Below are 12,895 nucleotides of genomic sequence, written 5' to 3'. Positions count from 1 at the left end.
TAACACTTACAAGAATGTAAAGAAAGAGAGAAAAGAATGTTGCAAGTTTGAAGTGTTTTGTGTGTGTGAGAAGTGAGGATGTAATGCTAGTAACAAGTAGTCAAAAAAAAAAATGAAATACTCCTCCCTTATTCCCCTCAAATGCAACGGTTTCAGTAAAGGACAAGGGAAGGGAAATATCCACAAGATTTACTCATGTAAAGCCTTAAAAAAGTTGGATAAATGGGGGGGTTTCATGGGGATTATGGTGGAACTAGATTCCTTACTAACTTAAACCAACTAGTTAAGTTCTAATGTGATACTTACATGTAAGAATGGGCTAGTTAGTCCATTAAGATGTAGGGTGGGCTTATAAGTCCAAGTTCAAGAGTCCATTAACATTAATCAAGCCCAAGTTCCATTAGTTAACAAGTAAATCCAATAAAAACCCAAGTAATTAACTACTAACCATAGTTAATTAAAATGATTAATAAAACTTAATCATGAAATGTAAATAATATCTAAAAATATTATTCGTGTAAGTTTCGTGTGTCACAAAGACGTTTCGGGCAATTAAAGTCAAGTACGTGCAATCATGGCAACATGTAAATGTAATAACATACATTCGTTTAATCACAAGTATTAATAATAAACCATTATTAGTTAAGGATGGAAAAACCATGGTCGTTACATTACCCACCTGTTAAAGAAAATTTCGTCCCGAAATTTTAAGGAGTGACCAACAATGGTACCGCATTTAAATAAGAAGGAGCGTATCAAAGTTCCGTGAGACTCGTGGCTCCGAAGTGAGTTATTTACCTTGAAAGGTGCTTCGACGTATGAAAGTAAGAATAGGTATATGCCATTAATTAAGTCTCTTGTCCTAAGAGATCAACAAATTGATTTCGTTTCTGATTAACGTGAGTATGTCATCTGGATGTATATCCACAAAAGGAAAGATGGTGTGTTTAGCCTTTCAGGCACCTTCAGTAAGCTGGATGCGTGAAATGCATCATGAATGTTTCTAAGCTCCTCTAAAACATCGAGCGCTTAGGTCGTAATACAAAGCTGACAGGTAAGATGGAAAACATGGTGATCACAACCATGCGATTTGATGTATGGATAGTGTTAGCCACGAATTTTACAAATCCCCTTGATTTTGGAAGGAGGCCATAGGCATAAGGAACCCGATATTTATGAACGTTTCATTTGAATAAGTGAATTGAAATTTTAGCTAAAAGTGATCAATCGGACTTGCAAGCCATAATTATTCATAGTGTCTTCAGAACGGTCTGAACGAACAATGAGGAGTATCGCCTAGTTTACCATACTGCAGGTGAACCTACCCTTGGATGAAATGAAAACACAGTTCCGTAATGTAACTTCATCCTTTCAGTTACATGTTGAAGTAGGGTTAACGTTAACTAGAGCAACATACAGTTGCAACCAATGAAGGAAGGGACATATAGAGTATCCACATCAGTGTCATAAATGTTTTAAGCAGTCCCCTCCCAAATGATAACAAGATTCATAGGTTCTCAAAGTATCTTATATTACATTTCCGAAAGAAAGTTGCACTAAGGGTGTGGTCTTTGAACGAGAGTGAACTCTTCGAGTGGTTCGTTCTGAATTCATCCGTGCACTTAAGGGGATGTGCGGATGAGAAGATACGTGAATCGTTGGTCCTAACGAATGGTTTACTTCGAGTGAAAAGAATCTCCAAAAAGTAATTTTCGTGTACCACAATATACTGATTCGTAGAGATGATGTTTACGAGGGTGTTGCGTTTAGCCGCGAAGTTTGGAGAGTAGAAACTCACCTAGCGCTTTTCCTACAATGGGGTGACCAATGAGTGCACTCTGGGAAACTGATTTATCGGCCCGCATTTTTGTCATGTCTAGCTTTAAAAAGAACATTTTATAGGTGCAAAGATTTTCTAACAGATTTTATAAAACCGCCATCCAAAGTGGCTCGAGAGTTTTTTTTTTTTTACAAAGACCTTAATAGTAGGTCTCATCCCTAACAAAGGGCGAGAGAAAGTGTGATCCTTACATGGTATAGTCTAATACGAAAGCCTTTAATAAAGTCAACCGAGAGAGTTTTGAAAAGCAAAACCTTTAAACATTTGTTGTGACAACATAAATGGAACGAAGTTCCTAGTAAATTTAGAAGTAGGTACAACGTGTACCATTGTGCACAAAACTATTTGACTCAGGTTAAATAACTCGGTACAGGAGCGGTTTTTAAATAATTTGAAGATATAACTTAGTGTCAAAATAAGTAAGTATAATTTATGCATATACGATTTTATAAATCGTATATGTGGCAAAAAAGTTTTTAGTACTTTCATTGTCTGTAAATTGTGTGAGGACCACACAAATAAACGACGTGTAAAATTTTTGATAAACATAGTTTTTCGTATTTCAAAGGTTACGAGTTGAAAAAGGTTGAGTGGAAAGTCTTTGAATCATCGGGTGACCGGTTACTAGATAATGAAAACTAATGACATAAATGTTGTTTTAGTAATTATCAGGACACAAGTCTTTGGGCCAAAATATTCACGTGCGAGGCCGTTGCTAAAAAGTGAGGTACGAAGGATAGAGCATGAGGATGAGAAGTTAATCGTTTCTTGAATTTGTAAAATGCCAAACAGGTCGTGACTAATAATGAAGTCAAAATACCGATGATGTTAATGTTACTAAATGAGAGTTTCTTGGGATGAGTTAGGACTTAGAGTTATGTAAGGAAGAGCATTGTTCTAACTGGTGTGGTGAAATAAATCCAAGGGGTAACGCAATAGTTTTGAATGGTTTATGTGAATGTCCGAAGGCCTTGCATGACGTGGTAGTCAGTGACTTTATCACATATACATGAATCTCTCGATTTCGAAGGTTATAAAGCCTTTATGATGAATTGGATACGGATAAGCAACAAAAATTTTATATAATAAGCAACGAAGGTTTTATAAAAATCGTTTATGGTAACAATGTAAGAGAAAGAACGAAGTTCTTAGTAAATTAGGGTTATGTATAACACGTACCGTTCAGAGTATGATATCTTTTGAATAAAAGGTTTGATTTGTTAAAAGTGAAGGTGAAGTTTCATATGTACTTGTCGAAAATAAGTACTCATTTACTTTATTTTATATAACGGGTACGATTTCAAATTTTTTTTTTTTGCATGAATGGCAAACAAAACAAATTTATTTTTATAAAGCTTTGAGAGGATAGCACAGTAAAAATAATGTGTATAAAGTTTTGGCAAACAAAATTTCATATTTCGGAGGTTACAAGTTGGAAAAGATTGATGAGAATCGAGTAAGAGGCTTTTGAAAATTTCGAGTGATATTTGAGGTAATAAAAACCATTGAATTTATATGTGTTTGACGACTATTAGTAGGACATAAGTCCTTTGACCAAAAATGCTTAAGTGTGAAGTTGTTGCTTATAAGTGAGATACGAATGGGAGAGTATGAGGATGAGAGTTAACCACTTATTGATTTTTGGAAAATTTCGAACTGGTATGACTAATATCGAAGTAAGAAGGATGATGTTGTGGTTATCATCGAATAAGAAGTTTCTCGTAATAAGTTAGGATTTAGAGTTGCATAAGAATGAGTATCAAATGAGATTCTTGGGAAATCTTCAATATAGAATTTGAATTGTTGAAGGGGCGGAATACAATTCCTTTAAGTATCGTTGTACAAGTTTGTCCATTGTATCGGTTTCTTTCATGGTTAGAAGGTGAGCAGTTTTGGCGAGATGGTTAATAATAACCCAGATGATGTCCTAACCGCCTTACCATCTCTGGTAGCTTATTGATGAATTCCTTCCCATTTCCATTGTGGGATTTTGGGTTGTTGTCATGTAACTAATAAGGTTCAGTTTTCGGGTTACATCTCTTCCCATAACAGTTTCACCATTCTTGCGAGGTATACGAATAAATTTTCCTCATTATAAATAAATTCCGCTTTCATCCTTGAAAGTCAGTTCGTCCCAACTATTGCATCCAATTTCTCAAATTGATGGGTTAGGTTAATCTTAGGGTTCATTCCAACCAATCTTATTATACTGCTGTGAAAATTTTATCAATCTTCTCAAATAACATATGCCTGTACGTAGGTAACTAATCCTTCTCAACTACTACATTACAACTTCTAAGTTTAGTTAATATGAGGTCATCTCCAAATGACCCACCTGTTAATCTTAAAGTACTACCTTAAATTATTCCTCTATCTCAGCCAGTTTACCATTTGCTTGTCCTCTAGAATACTTAACCCTCATGGTTGTTAATGGCTTATTAGTCATGACACTAAAGTTCTTAGATATAAGGTTTCTATCACTCCAGTATTAAACAGCCTTGTGACAATAAAACATTGTGATGAAACGTACCCTAACTAAAATCAGGATCCATGCAAAACTCCATAACGATTGCTTTACCGCAGGTAATTTTAAAGTTTTTCCTATATGAGAACTTTTTCCCTTAAATGACCAGGGTGTCGATATCTATAGCAAATTTTTGGGTTAACAATTCTGCAATCAAGGCCCCTCTTGTACAGTATCTTGGCTACGTAGTTATTCTTTCCCTACCTTTAACAGGCTACAATGTGTATGCTCAAGTAATTCCTGACAAAATTCTCCTTGGATCACCCCATATTCCTCATGTAGTAACATTGGAACTTCTGCATGATTTACTTCAATATAATCACGCTGGCCTGGTGTCATTATATTGTACTAAATCGTACGTTCATTCCAATATCATTTCATATGGTCAATGTAATGTGATCACTTCCAATTATACACAATTTCATCTAACGGTGCTTTATCTATGCCATCTCAAAACGGAATTGACATAACTAATCTCACAGTTTCTCGATGTGGGTGCGTAGGTTCCGTAGGTCATGTATTAATGCCTAAGTGTCCCGAAGTTTCTTCAAAGGTTCAGATTCATGTAACGTTGTTAGGTTCCTTCTAGATATTCATTCTGGGTCTCGCGTCGGGTTGTACGTGTAGCAAGTAGTGATATGATATGTCTCGAGGTGACTCGCAAGTCTTTGGGTATGGCTGAACATCAGTGGAAGACAATATGAGTTTGTGAAAGGAGGTGCCTTTCCGACTTCTCCAATGCCTAAGTATAGAAGTGTCGTTAGGTCGTCGAGTAGTGGTGAAGGATGAAAGAGATGAGTGACAGTCATGAAAGCGTACATGGTATGTGTCAACTGAACAATCTTCTAGATTGCGTGAAGTAATGTTTCGATCTCTGGAACGGTGGAGCAGTAGTAACAGGTGGATAACACTACTAGTTCTTAGGGTCAGACGAGTGTAAAAGTAGTTCAGGAAAACATCTGAACCGAGAAAGATAAGTTCTCCAAGTAGGTATAGCGGATAGTAGGCAGGTAGCAAGAGTGTAATCAGGCATAACAACTACAGCAGCCTAGTTCGTTTACAGCAGTACGTAGCATGGCAAGTAACAGTATCATACCGAGGTAACATGCTAAAGGCAGATAGTGGCATGCAGTAATATAACACAGTAGCATGCAATTGATGGCGAATAATAGCATGCAGTAGTGAAACATGTAGTAGCATACGACATATAGCGGTAAAAAGTAAGCAGCAGCATGCAGTAAGTTCAACGGAAACAAGTAAACTAGCAAGTTGTAGATTAGTCCTATTAGTGGATCCTACTCGGGTCGGTCTTAGACTCACTAATGCAACCTAATTCCCTACAACCAATGCTCTGATACCAAATGTGATGCCCCGTACTAAATCATCATGTACGGACCATCAACAACAGGATCATTACAAGGTTAAGTACTATATGCGATTTCAAAAAGAGTTTGCATTCATAATAAAAGTGACGTCATAACCAACGTCGAATGTTTTACATCAAAAGTATGCTCCTACGAATAGCAAGCATGAATAATAGTACGTGACCCCATAGGTCGTTACAAATCATTGTTTCAAAAGTAATAATGTTTGAATGCAAACAAACGTTCATGCAGTGACATCTCTAAAGCAGAGGGTGTCTACAGCAAGACTAGTACAACAGCGGAAGCAAGTAACCTTAAGCACCTGAGAAAAACATGCTTAAAAACATCAACACGAATGTTGGTGAGCTATAGTTTAAGAATAACAGTAATGTAAGGTAGGCCACGAGATTTCAGTGCTACAAAGAGCGTTTCAAAACAGTAATCTAAATCAGTATGTTTAAGTATATGCTCAACCGTGGGCACTCGGTAACTAACTTAACGTTTAATAAAGTATCACCCCCTGAAAGTACACTTGGCAAGTGTGTATGTCTACGAAGTATTAAACACTCGTTAAATGCTAGCGCTACTAGCCCGAGTGGGGATGTCAAACCCTATGGATCCATATCTAAGATTCGCGTTCACGGTTCAAAAACCAATGATTAAACGTTACCGAGCTAAAGGGAATGTTTATGCCGTTGTATAACCCACATATATATAAAGTTTAAGTACTCATGCCTAGTATGTAAAACATAAAATCCGCATGTAATCTCAGTTCCCAAAATAAGTTAAAGTAAAAAGGGAATGCTATAACTCACAATGATAAAGTAGCGGTAAAGTCGAGTCGGGAAAAGTGTGCAAGTAATCGGTCCGAAAGGTCCAACGAGTCCTCAACCTAAGTCAAATATTACTAAGTCAGTAAATCTTCCGAAAAGGTTTAAATCTATGTAAATAAGGTCTTAAGGGTCATCATCATTAATCATCAAACAAAAGGCGTAAAGTAAGTTTCGTTCATGAAAAGAGTTTTAAACGAAAGCTGAGTTCGGTCAGTCACCACGGCCTCAAAACCTACTGAAATAAAGTGAGACCAGTGGCCATGGCTCCGTATATGAGTCCTTTAGTTGTGGTAAAAATTACAGAAGCAAAATCGTCTTCGTTTGACCGTGGCGACGGTCTAAGTACGAGTAGGTCAGAATTTTCAGCACAACGTTAAATGGACATAGTGACGATCGGAGGGCCATAAATCCTAAACCGTTACTCGGATTAAGATGAGTCCTATATAAAAAGTTATCTACTCAAACAGAGATATCTGAAAATCATAATTACAGTAGCCCAGGTCATACGGGTCAGACACAGAAACAATAAAATAGTAGGGTCAGTAGGTTCCGGTGGTTCTTGGTGCTCGATGCTTATCATGGTTCTCATCCTTGATGCATATAGCTTCAAGTGTACAACTCGTTGATGTGTTTGAATCATTTTCACCAAGGTTTGACCATCATAACCCAAGTGTAAGTCTAAGACATGAAGCACAGCTCACTTAAGTGTTGCAAGTGCTTTGATGAATCAAAGTTACATCAAGGTCTTAGATTCAACACATACATGAAATGTAAAAGTAATATTAACCAAGTTTTGACTATTATGACGCAAGTGTAGGTCTAAGACATGTAGCACAACTCAGTTAAGAGTTGTATGAAGTTTGATGAACCAAAGTTACATCAAGGTCTTAGATCTAACACATACATGAACTTTAAAACTAATAATAAGTTACAAACTTGTAAGTAAACTAACTAATCAAGATCTTAAGATGTAGAACACAGTTCTTAGTTAGATCTTGAAGATCCAAGACCCAAAAGTCTAGATCTAAAGTTATTAAGTTAAATCTACCACAAGTGTATGAAGTTATAACTAAAGAGTTACACTTCTATGTTCTTGAACTTTTAAAGTTAACTTTTAGTTCAAGATTTATGAGATCAAAGTTAACTAGTAACACTTGACCAATCTTAACCATCAAACATGAATTTAAAGTGCATAAAATAAAGAAACAAGTTAAGTAAACAAGTAACTAGTTCATGGGTTGTTCATACTTTAAAGATTCAAACCAAAGTTTGATCTTTAAGAGAGTAAACTTTAAAGTTTACTAACATGATTTACAAGTATTATTTGAAACACATGAACTCTAAATCTTTTAAAACAAGTATGGTAAAATCATAAACTAGTAAGTTTATGTTCTTGAGTGTTCTTGTAATTACAAGATAAAAGAAGAATGAAACTAGTAAGTTTGATTCTTGAAACCAAGTAACTAAGTAACAAACAACTACTAGTAATCAACACAAGTAACAAAAGATTGAAACAAACAAAGAATGATGATGATTATGTGGGTGATATGCTACGGTTTTGGATGAAGAAAAGAGAGAAAAAAGAAGTCTCATAACACTTACAAGAATGTAAAGAAAGAGAGAAAAGAATGTTTTTCAAGTTTGAAGTGTTTTGTGTGTGTGAGAAGTGAGGATGTAATGCTAGTAACAAGTAGTCAAAAAAAAAAATGAAATACTCCTCCCTTATTCCCCTCAAATGCGACGGTTTCAGCAAAGGACAAGGGAAGGGAAAGATCCACAAGATTTACTCATGTAAAGCCTTAAAAAAGTTGGATAAATGGGGGGGTTTCATGGGGATTATGGTGGAACTAGATTCCTTACTAACTTAAACCAACTAGTTAAGTTCTAATGTGATACTTACATGTAAGAATGGGCTAGTTAGTCCATTAAGATGTAGGGTAGGCTTATAAGTCCAAGTTCAAGAGTCCATTAACATTAATCAAGCCCAAGTTCCATTAGTTAACAAGTAAATCCAATAAAAACCCAAGTAATTAACTACTAACCATAGTTAATTAAAATGATTAATAAAACTTAATCATGAATGTAAATAATATCTAAAAATATTATTCGTGTAAGTTTTGTGTGTCACAAAGACGTTTCGGGCAATTAAAGTCAAGTACGGGCAATCATGTCAACATGTAAATGTAATAACATACATTCTTTTAATCACAAGTATTAATAATAAACCATTATTAGTTAAGGATGGAAAAACCAGGGTCGTTACAGAAAAGATTCACAACACCTTTCATGTTTCGAACCTGAAGAAATGCCTAGCTACCGAAGATCTCTTTATCCCTTTAGACGAAATTCAGTTTGATGAGAAACTAAATTTCGTCGAAGAACCCGTCGAAATTATGGATCGTGAGGTCAAACGACTCAAACAAAGTAAGATACCAATCGTTAAGGTTCGGTGGAATGCTCGTAGAGGACCTGAATTCACTTGGGAACGAGAAGACCAAATGAAGCTGAAGTACCCATATTTGTTTTCCAATATCGCACGTTAACTAGGTACTATTCTAAATTTCGGGACGAAATTTAATTTAACGGGTGTGTAATGTAACGACCCGGATTTTTCCGATAATATATAGAAGATTAATATTTACATAATTAATGTATCCAACATGTTAAGCAATCAAACTCATTAAGATTTGGTTATTTGAAATGAATTTTATACAAATGTTTGGCCACCCAGTTTGTCTGACGATTCACGAACGTCATAACTCGAAATAATTATATAATGATGTATATATGGATATATATATATACTTATGATTTTATAAAATGATATTTAAGTATCTCATTACATATAATAACAATTGGTTATATACATAAAATGAGATTACTAACTTAAAGACTTCAAGACTATATACATATATATAACGATTATCGTTATAACAACGTCTTACTAAATACATATGAATCATATTAAGATATTGATACACAATGTTTAACATGATAAATGACAATTAAACATATCACTAAGTGTATTAACAATGAACTACATATATAAAAATAAGACTACTAACTTAAGGATTTCGAAACGAGACATATATGTAATGATTATCGTTGTAACGATATTTTAATGTATATATATCATATTAAGATATATTCATACATCATAATATCATGATAATATAATAATTTAACATCTTATTATATACAATAAATATTAGGTTAACTACATTAAATGAGATCGTTAACTTAAAGGTTTCAAACAACACTTACATGTAACGACTAACGGTGACATAACGATTCAGTTAAATTGTATATACATGTAGTATTTTAAGATGTATTCATACACTTTTGAAAGACTTCAAGACATATATCAAAGTACTTCTACTTATCAAAAATGCTTACAATTACATTCTCGTTCATTTTCATCAACAATTCTACTCGTATGCAACTGTATTTATACTCGTACAATACACAACTACTAGATTATTTACTATTGGTACATACCAATAGTAAACTCCAATGATCAGCCATGAATGAGTCATAAACCATGATCATGACTTGTTTTAACTTATACTTGATATTTATGCATAAAAACAAAAACTAGTAACCTCATATTGACTAAGCATTAGGCATTTTTTTCAAACAACACACACATCACATTTCCTTGATTTTCTAATCCAAATTTTCTCCATCCTAACTCTCTCTACACTCAAGAATGTCTCTACTTCAGTAATATTGATCATCTAGGTCAATCTATCTTCAATTACAATAAAGAAACATCAATATTCAAGAACACATCAAGAACACTTCACAAATACTTTCAAGTTTACTAGCTTACTTCCAACCTTTCAATCCAACTCCACCGCTCTTTAGGATCAAGAATTATACTTTCTTTCCAGTAGATTTTCATCTTATAATCAAGGTAAGAATCATATATAAGCTTTAGTTTAATTCATATACTTATAACTATCTTATTTCAAGATAGAAATTCTTATTCGAACTTTTGTTCATTTCATGATTTTACTTCAAGAATTCCAAGCCATCAAGGATATCTTTGAACTCAAGATATTCTCCTTATTTCTCCAGCAACTTTATTCATTTGATTTGAGGTAGTAACCTTATTCATAATCTTATTCGATTCATATTCATATAGCTATCTTATTTTAAGTTATAACTAATAACAACAAGAACATAGTTTAGATTATTTCTAAACTTGTTTGCAAATAAACTTAATCCTTCTAACTTGACTTTTAAAACACTTCAACACATGTATTATGACAGTATGTCAAGCTAACATAAGGATATAAAACTTCTAAACACGAAGAACACTTTAAAATCGAATATACGCCTTCTTAGTCTAACGGGGGCTGTTTTGGATTTAATTTTAAAAACCTATCTTAAACTTTGAATTAAAAGATTTCCTTTGGTGAAAAATCTTATTTTATATGGATATGAAATATATCCAAAATCCATGGTTAAACTCTAAGTGGAAGTATGTTTTTCAAAAGGGTCATCAAGATGTCGTTCTTACGATGGATATGACTATCTTCTCTTATTTGACACCTAAGCTGTATTTTAGACTATAAACCTATACTTTTTCTATTAAGATTAATAATTTTGAGTTCGATACGAAACCATGGCAACTTGAATCACTCAAAACGGATTTATAACGAAGAAATTATGGGTAAAACAAAATTGGATATTTTTCTTAATTTTTAGCTACGGACATGATTTATAAAAATGGGTGCTAACCTTATCCTAGCTAACTTACCTTGTATCGTACATGTATTTATACATGTCTTGTTCTCGAACTTATGGAAATACAATTTATAATAGTCGTGATTAAGTTCTACGACAATATATTATAGTCTTAATAAAGATCGTAAGGCACCATATATATATGACTTGATCACCATTGATTCGTATACAAAGTTTTGACATATCATTTTGACTTCTTCTATATATATTATTGGAATGAACTATTAGACACCATTGACAGTAATCTCGAGTTAGCTGTGGGTCGAAGTGGATTCCAAAATATTATATACTTTGAGTTGTGATCGAGCCTGAGACATGTATACAATGGGTCGCGGATTGCTTCAGACAATATACATATTATGTGTCTTATTATATTAAGACAACATATTATAGTGTTAGTGAATTCTAACACAATATACGCATTTATATTTATATATATATTTATACTATTGGACTATTGGACTACGAACATTGGACTACTAACAATGGACAATTAAAATTATCACAAGTATCATAAGTATGGAATATTAATTATATATATATATATATCTTGACACAAGAATATTATTATTAGGTTCGTGAATTTGTCAAAGGCCAAGTATTATCACCATCTATTCGAAAATCATCACAAGTGAGTTATAGTCCCATTTTTACTATCTAAATTATTTTGGGGTGAGAATACATGCAAAATTTATAAATGTTTTACAAAATAAGCACAAGTTCATGGAACTACATTCTACGATTGATTTGTTTTATCGGATATCTGTACTTATTATTATTATGCTTGGTAACCTAATAATTAGTGAAAAACACTAATTAACGCAAATCCTAAAGGTAGATCTACGGGCACCAACCACCCCCATTTTCGAATAGTGGAAATGCTTTAGTACTTCGAAGGGTTCTTGTCATACATTTGAATAGTGGAATGTATGAAGCCAGATATCTTAAGCGCTCTATGTTAAGGTTGGTTACCAGGCGACTCATCGTATGAATGATTTTTTTTTGCAGTTGTAATGATCCTGCGCATTTAATTAAATGAAATCTCGTGGCTTATTAAATATTATGATTATTATAATTAAACCTATGACTCACCAACATTTTTGTTAACGTTTTAAGCATGTTTATTCTCAGGTGAATATTAAAAACACTTCCGCTGTCGTATGCCAACCCAAGGTCAAGATTTGGAGTCGGCATAATTGTTTATATTGTTTAAACTTGCATTCGGAGTATTTGTTGTAATATATTTGATCATATTGTAATGGGTTGTGTAAAAACTTATTTATTTAAGGAGATTGTCTTTGATAGACAATCTAAATTATGTCATTAAGACCTTTATTCAATAATAAAGGTTATGGTTGTTTTTAAAAGCGAATGCAAGATTTGAAAAACGTCTCATATAGAGGTCAAAACCTCGCAAAGAAACCAATTAATATGAAACATTTATAATTAATATGAACGGGGCATTTCATAAGGAAACTCAAAATCCAAGTAATTTTTCGCAAGTTAATTCCATAACTACGAAAAGTGTGTTAACCATTAACCCCGATCTCCCAAACCCTCATGCTCCTATTCCTGTTTCAAA

This window comes from Rutidosis leptorrhynchoides, chromosome 3 (assembly GCF_046630445.1).
Source record: "Rutidosis leptorrhynchoides isolate AG116_Rl617_1_P2 chromosome 3, CSIRO_AGI_Rlap_v1, whole genome shotgun sequence".
Taxonomy (NCBI): domain Eukaryota; kingdom Viridiplantae; phylum Streptophyta; class Magnoliopsida; order Asterales; family Asteraceae; genus Rutidosis; species Rutidosis leptorrhynchoides.
This window is presented reverse-complemented; position numbering follows the sequence as displayed.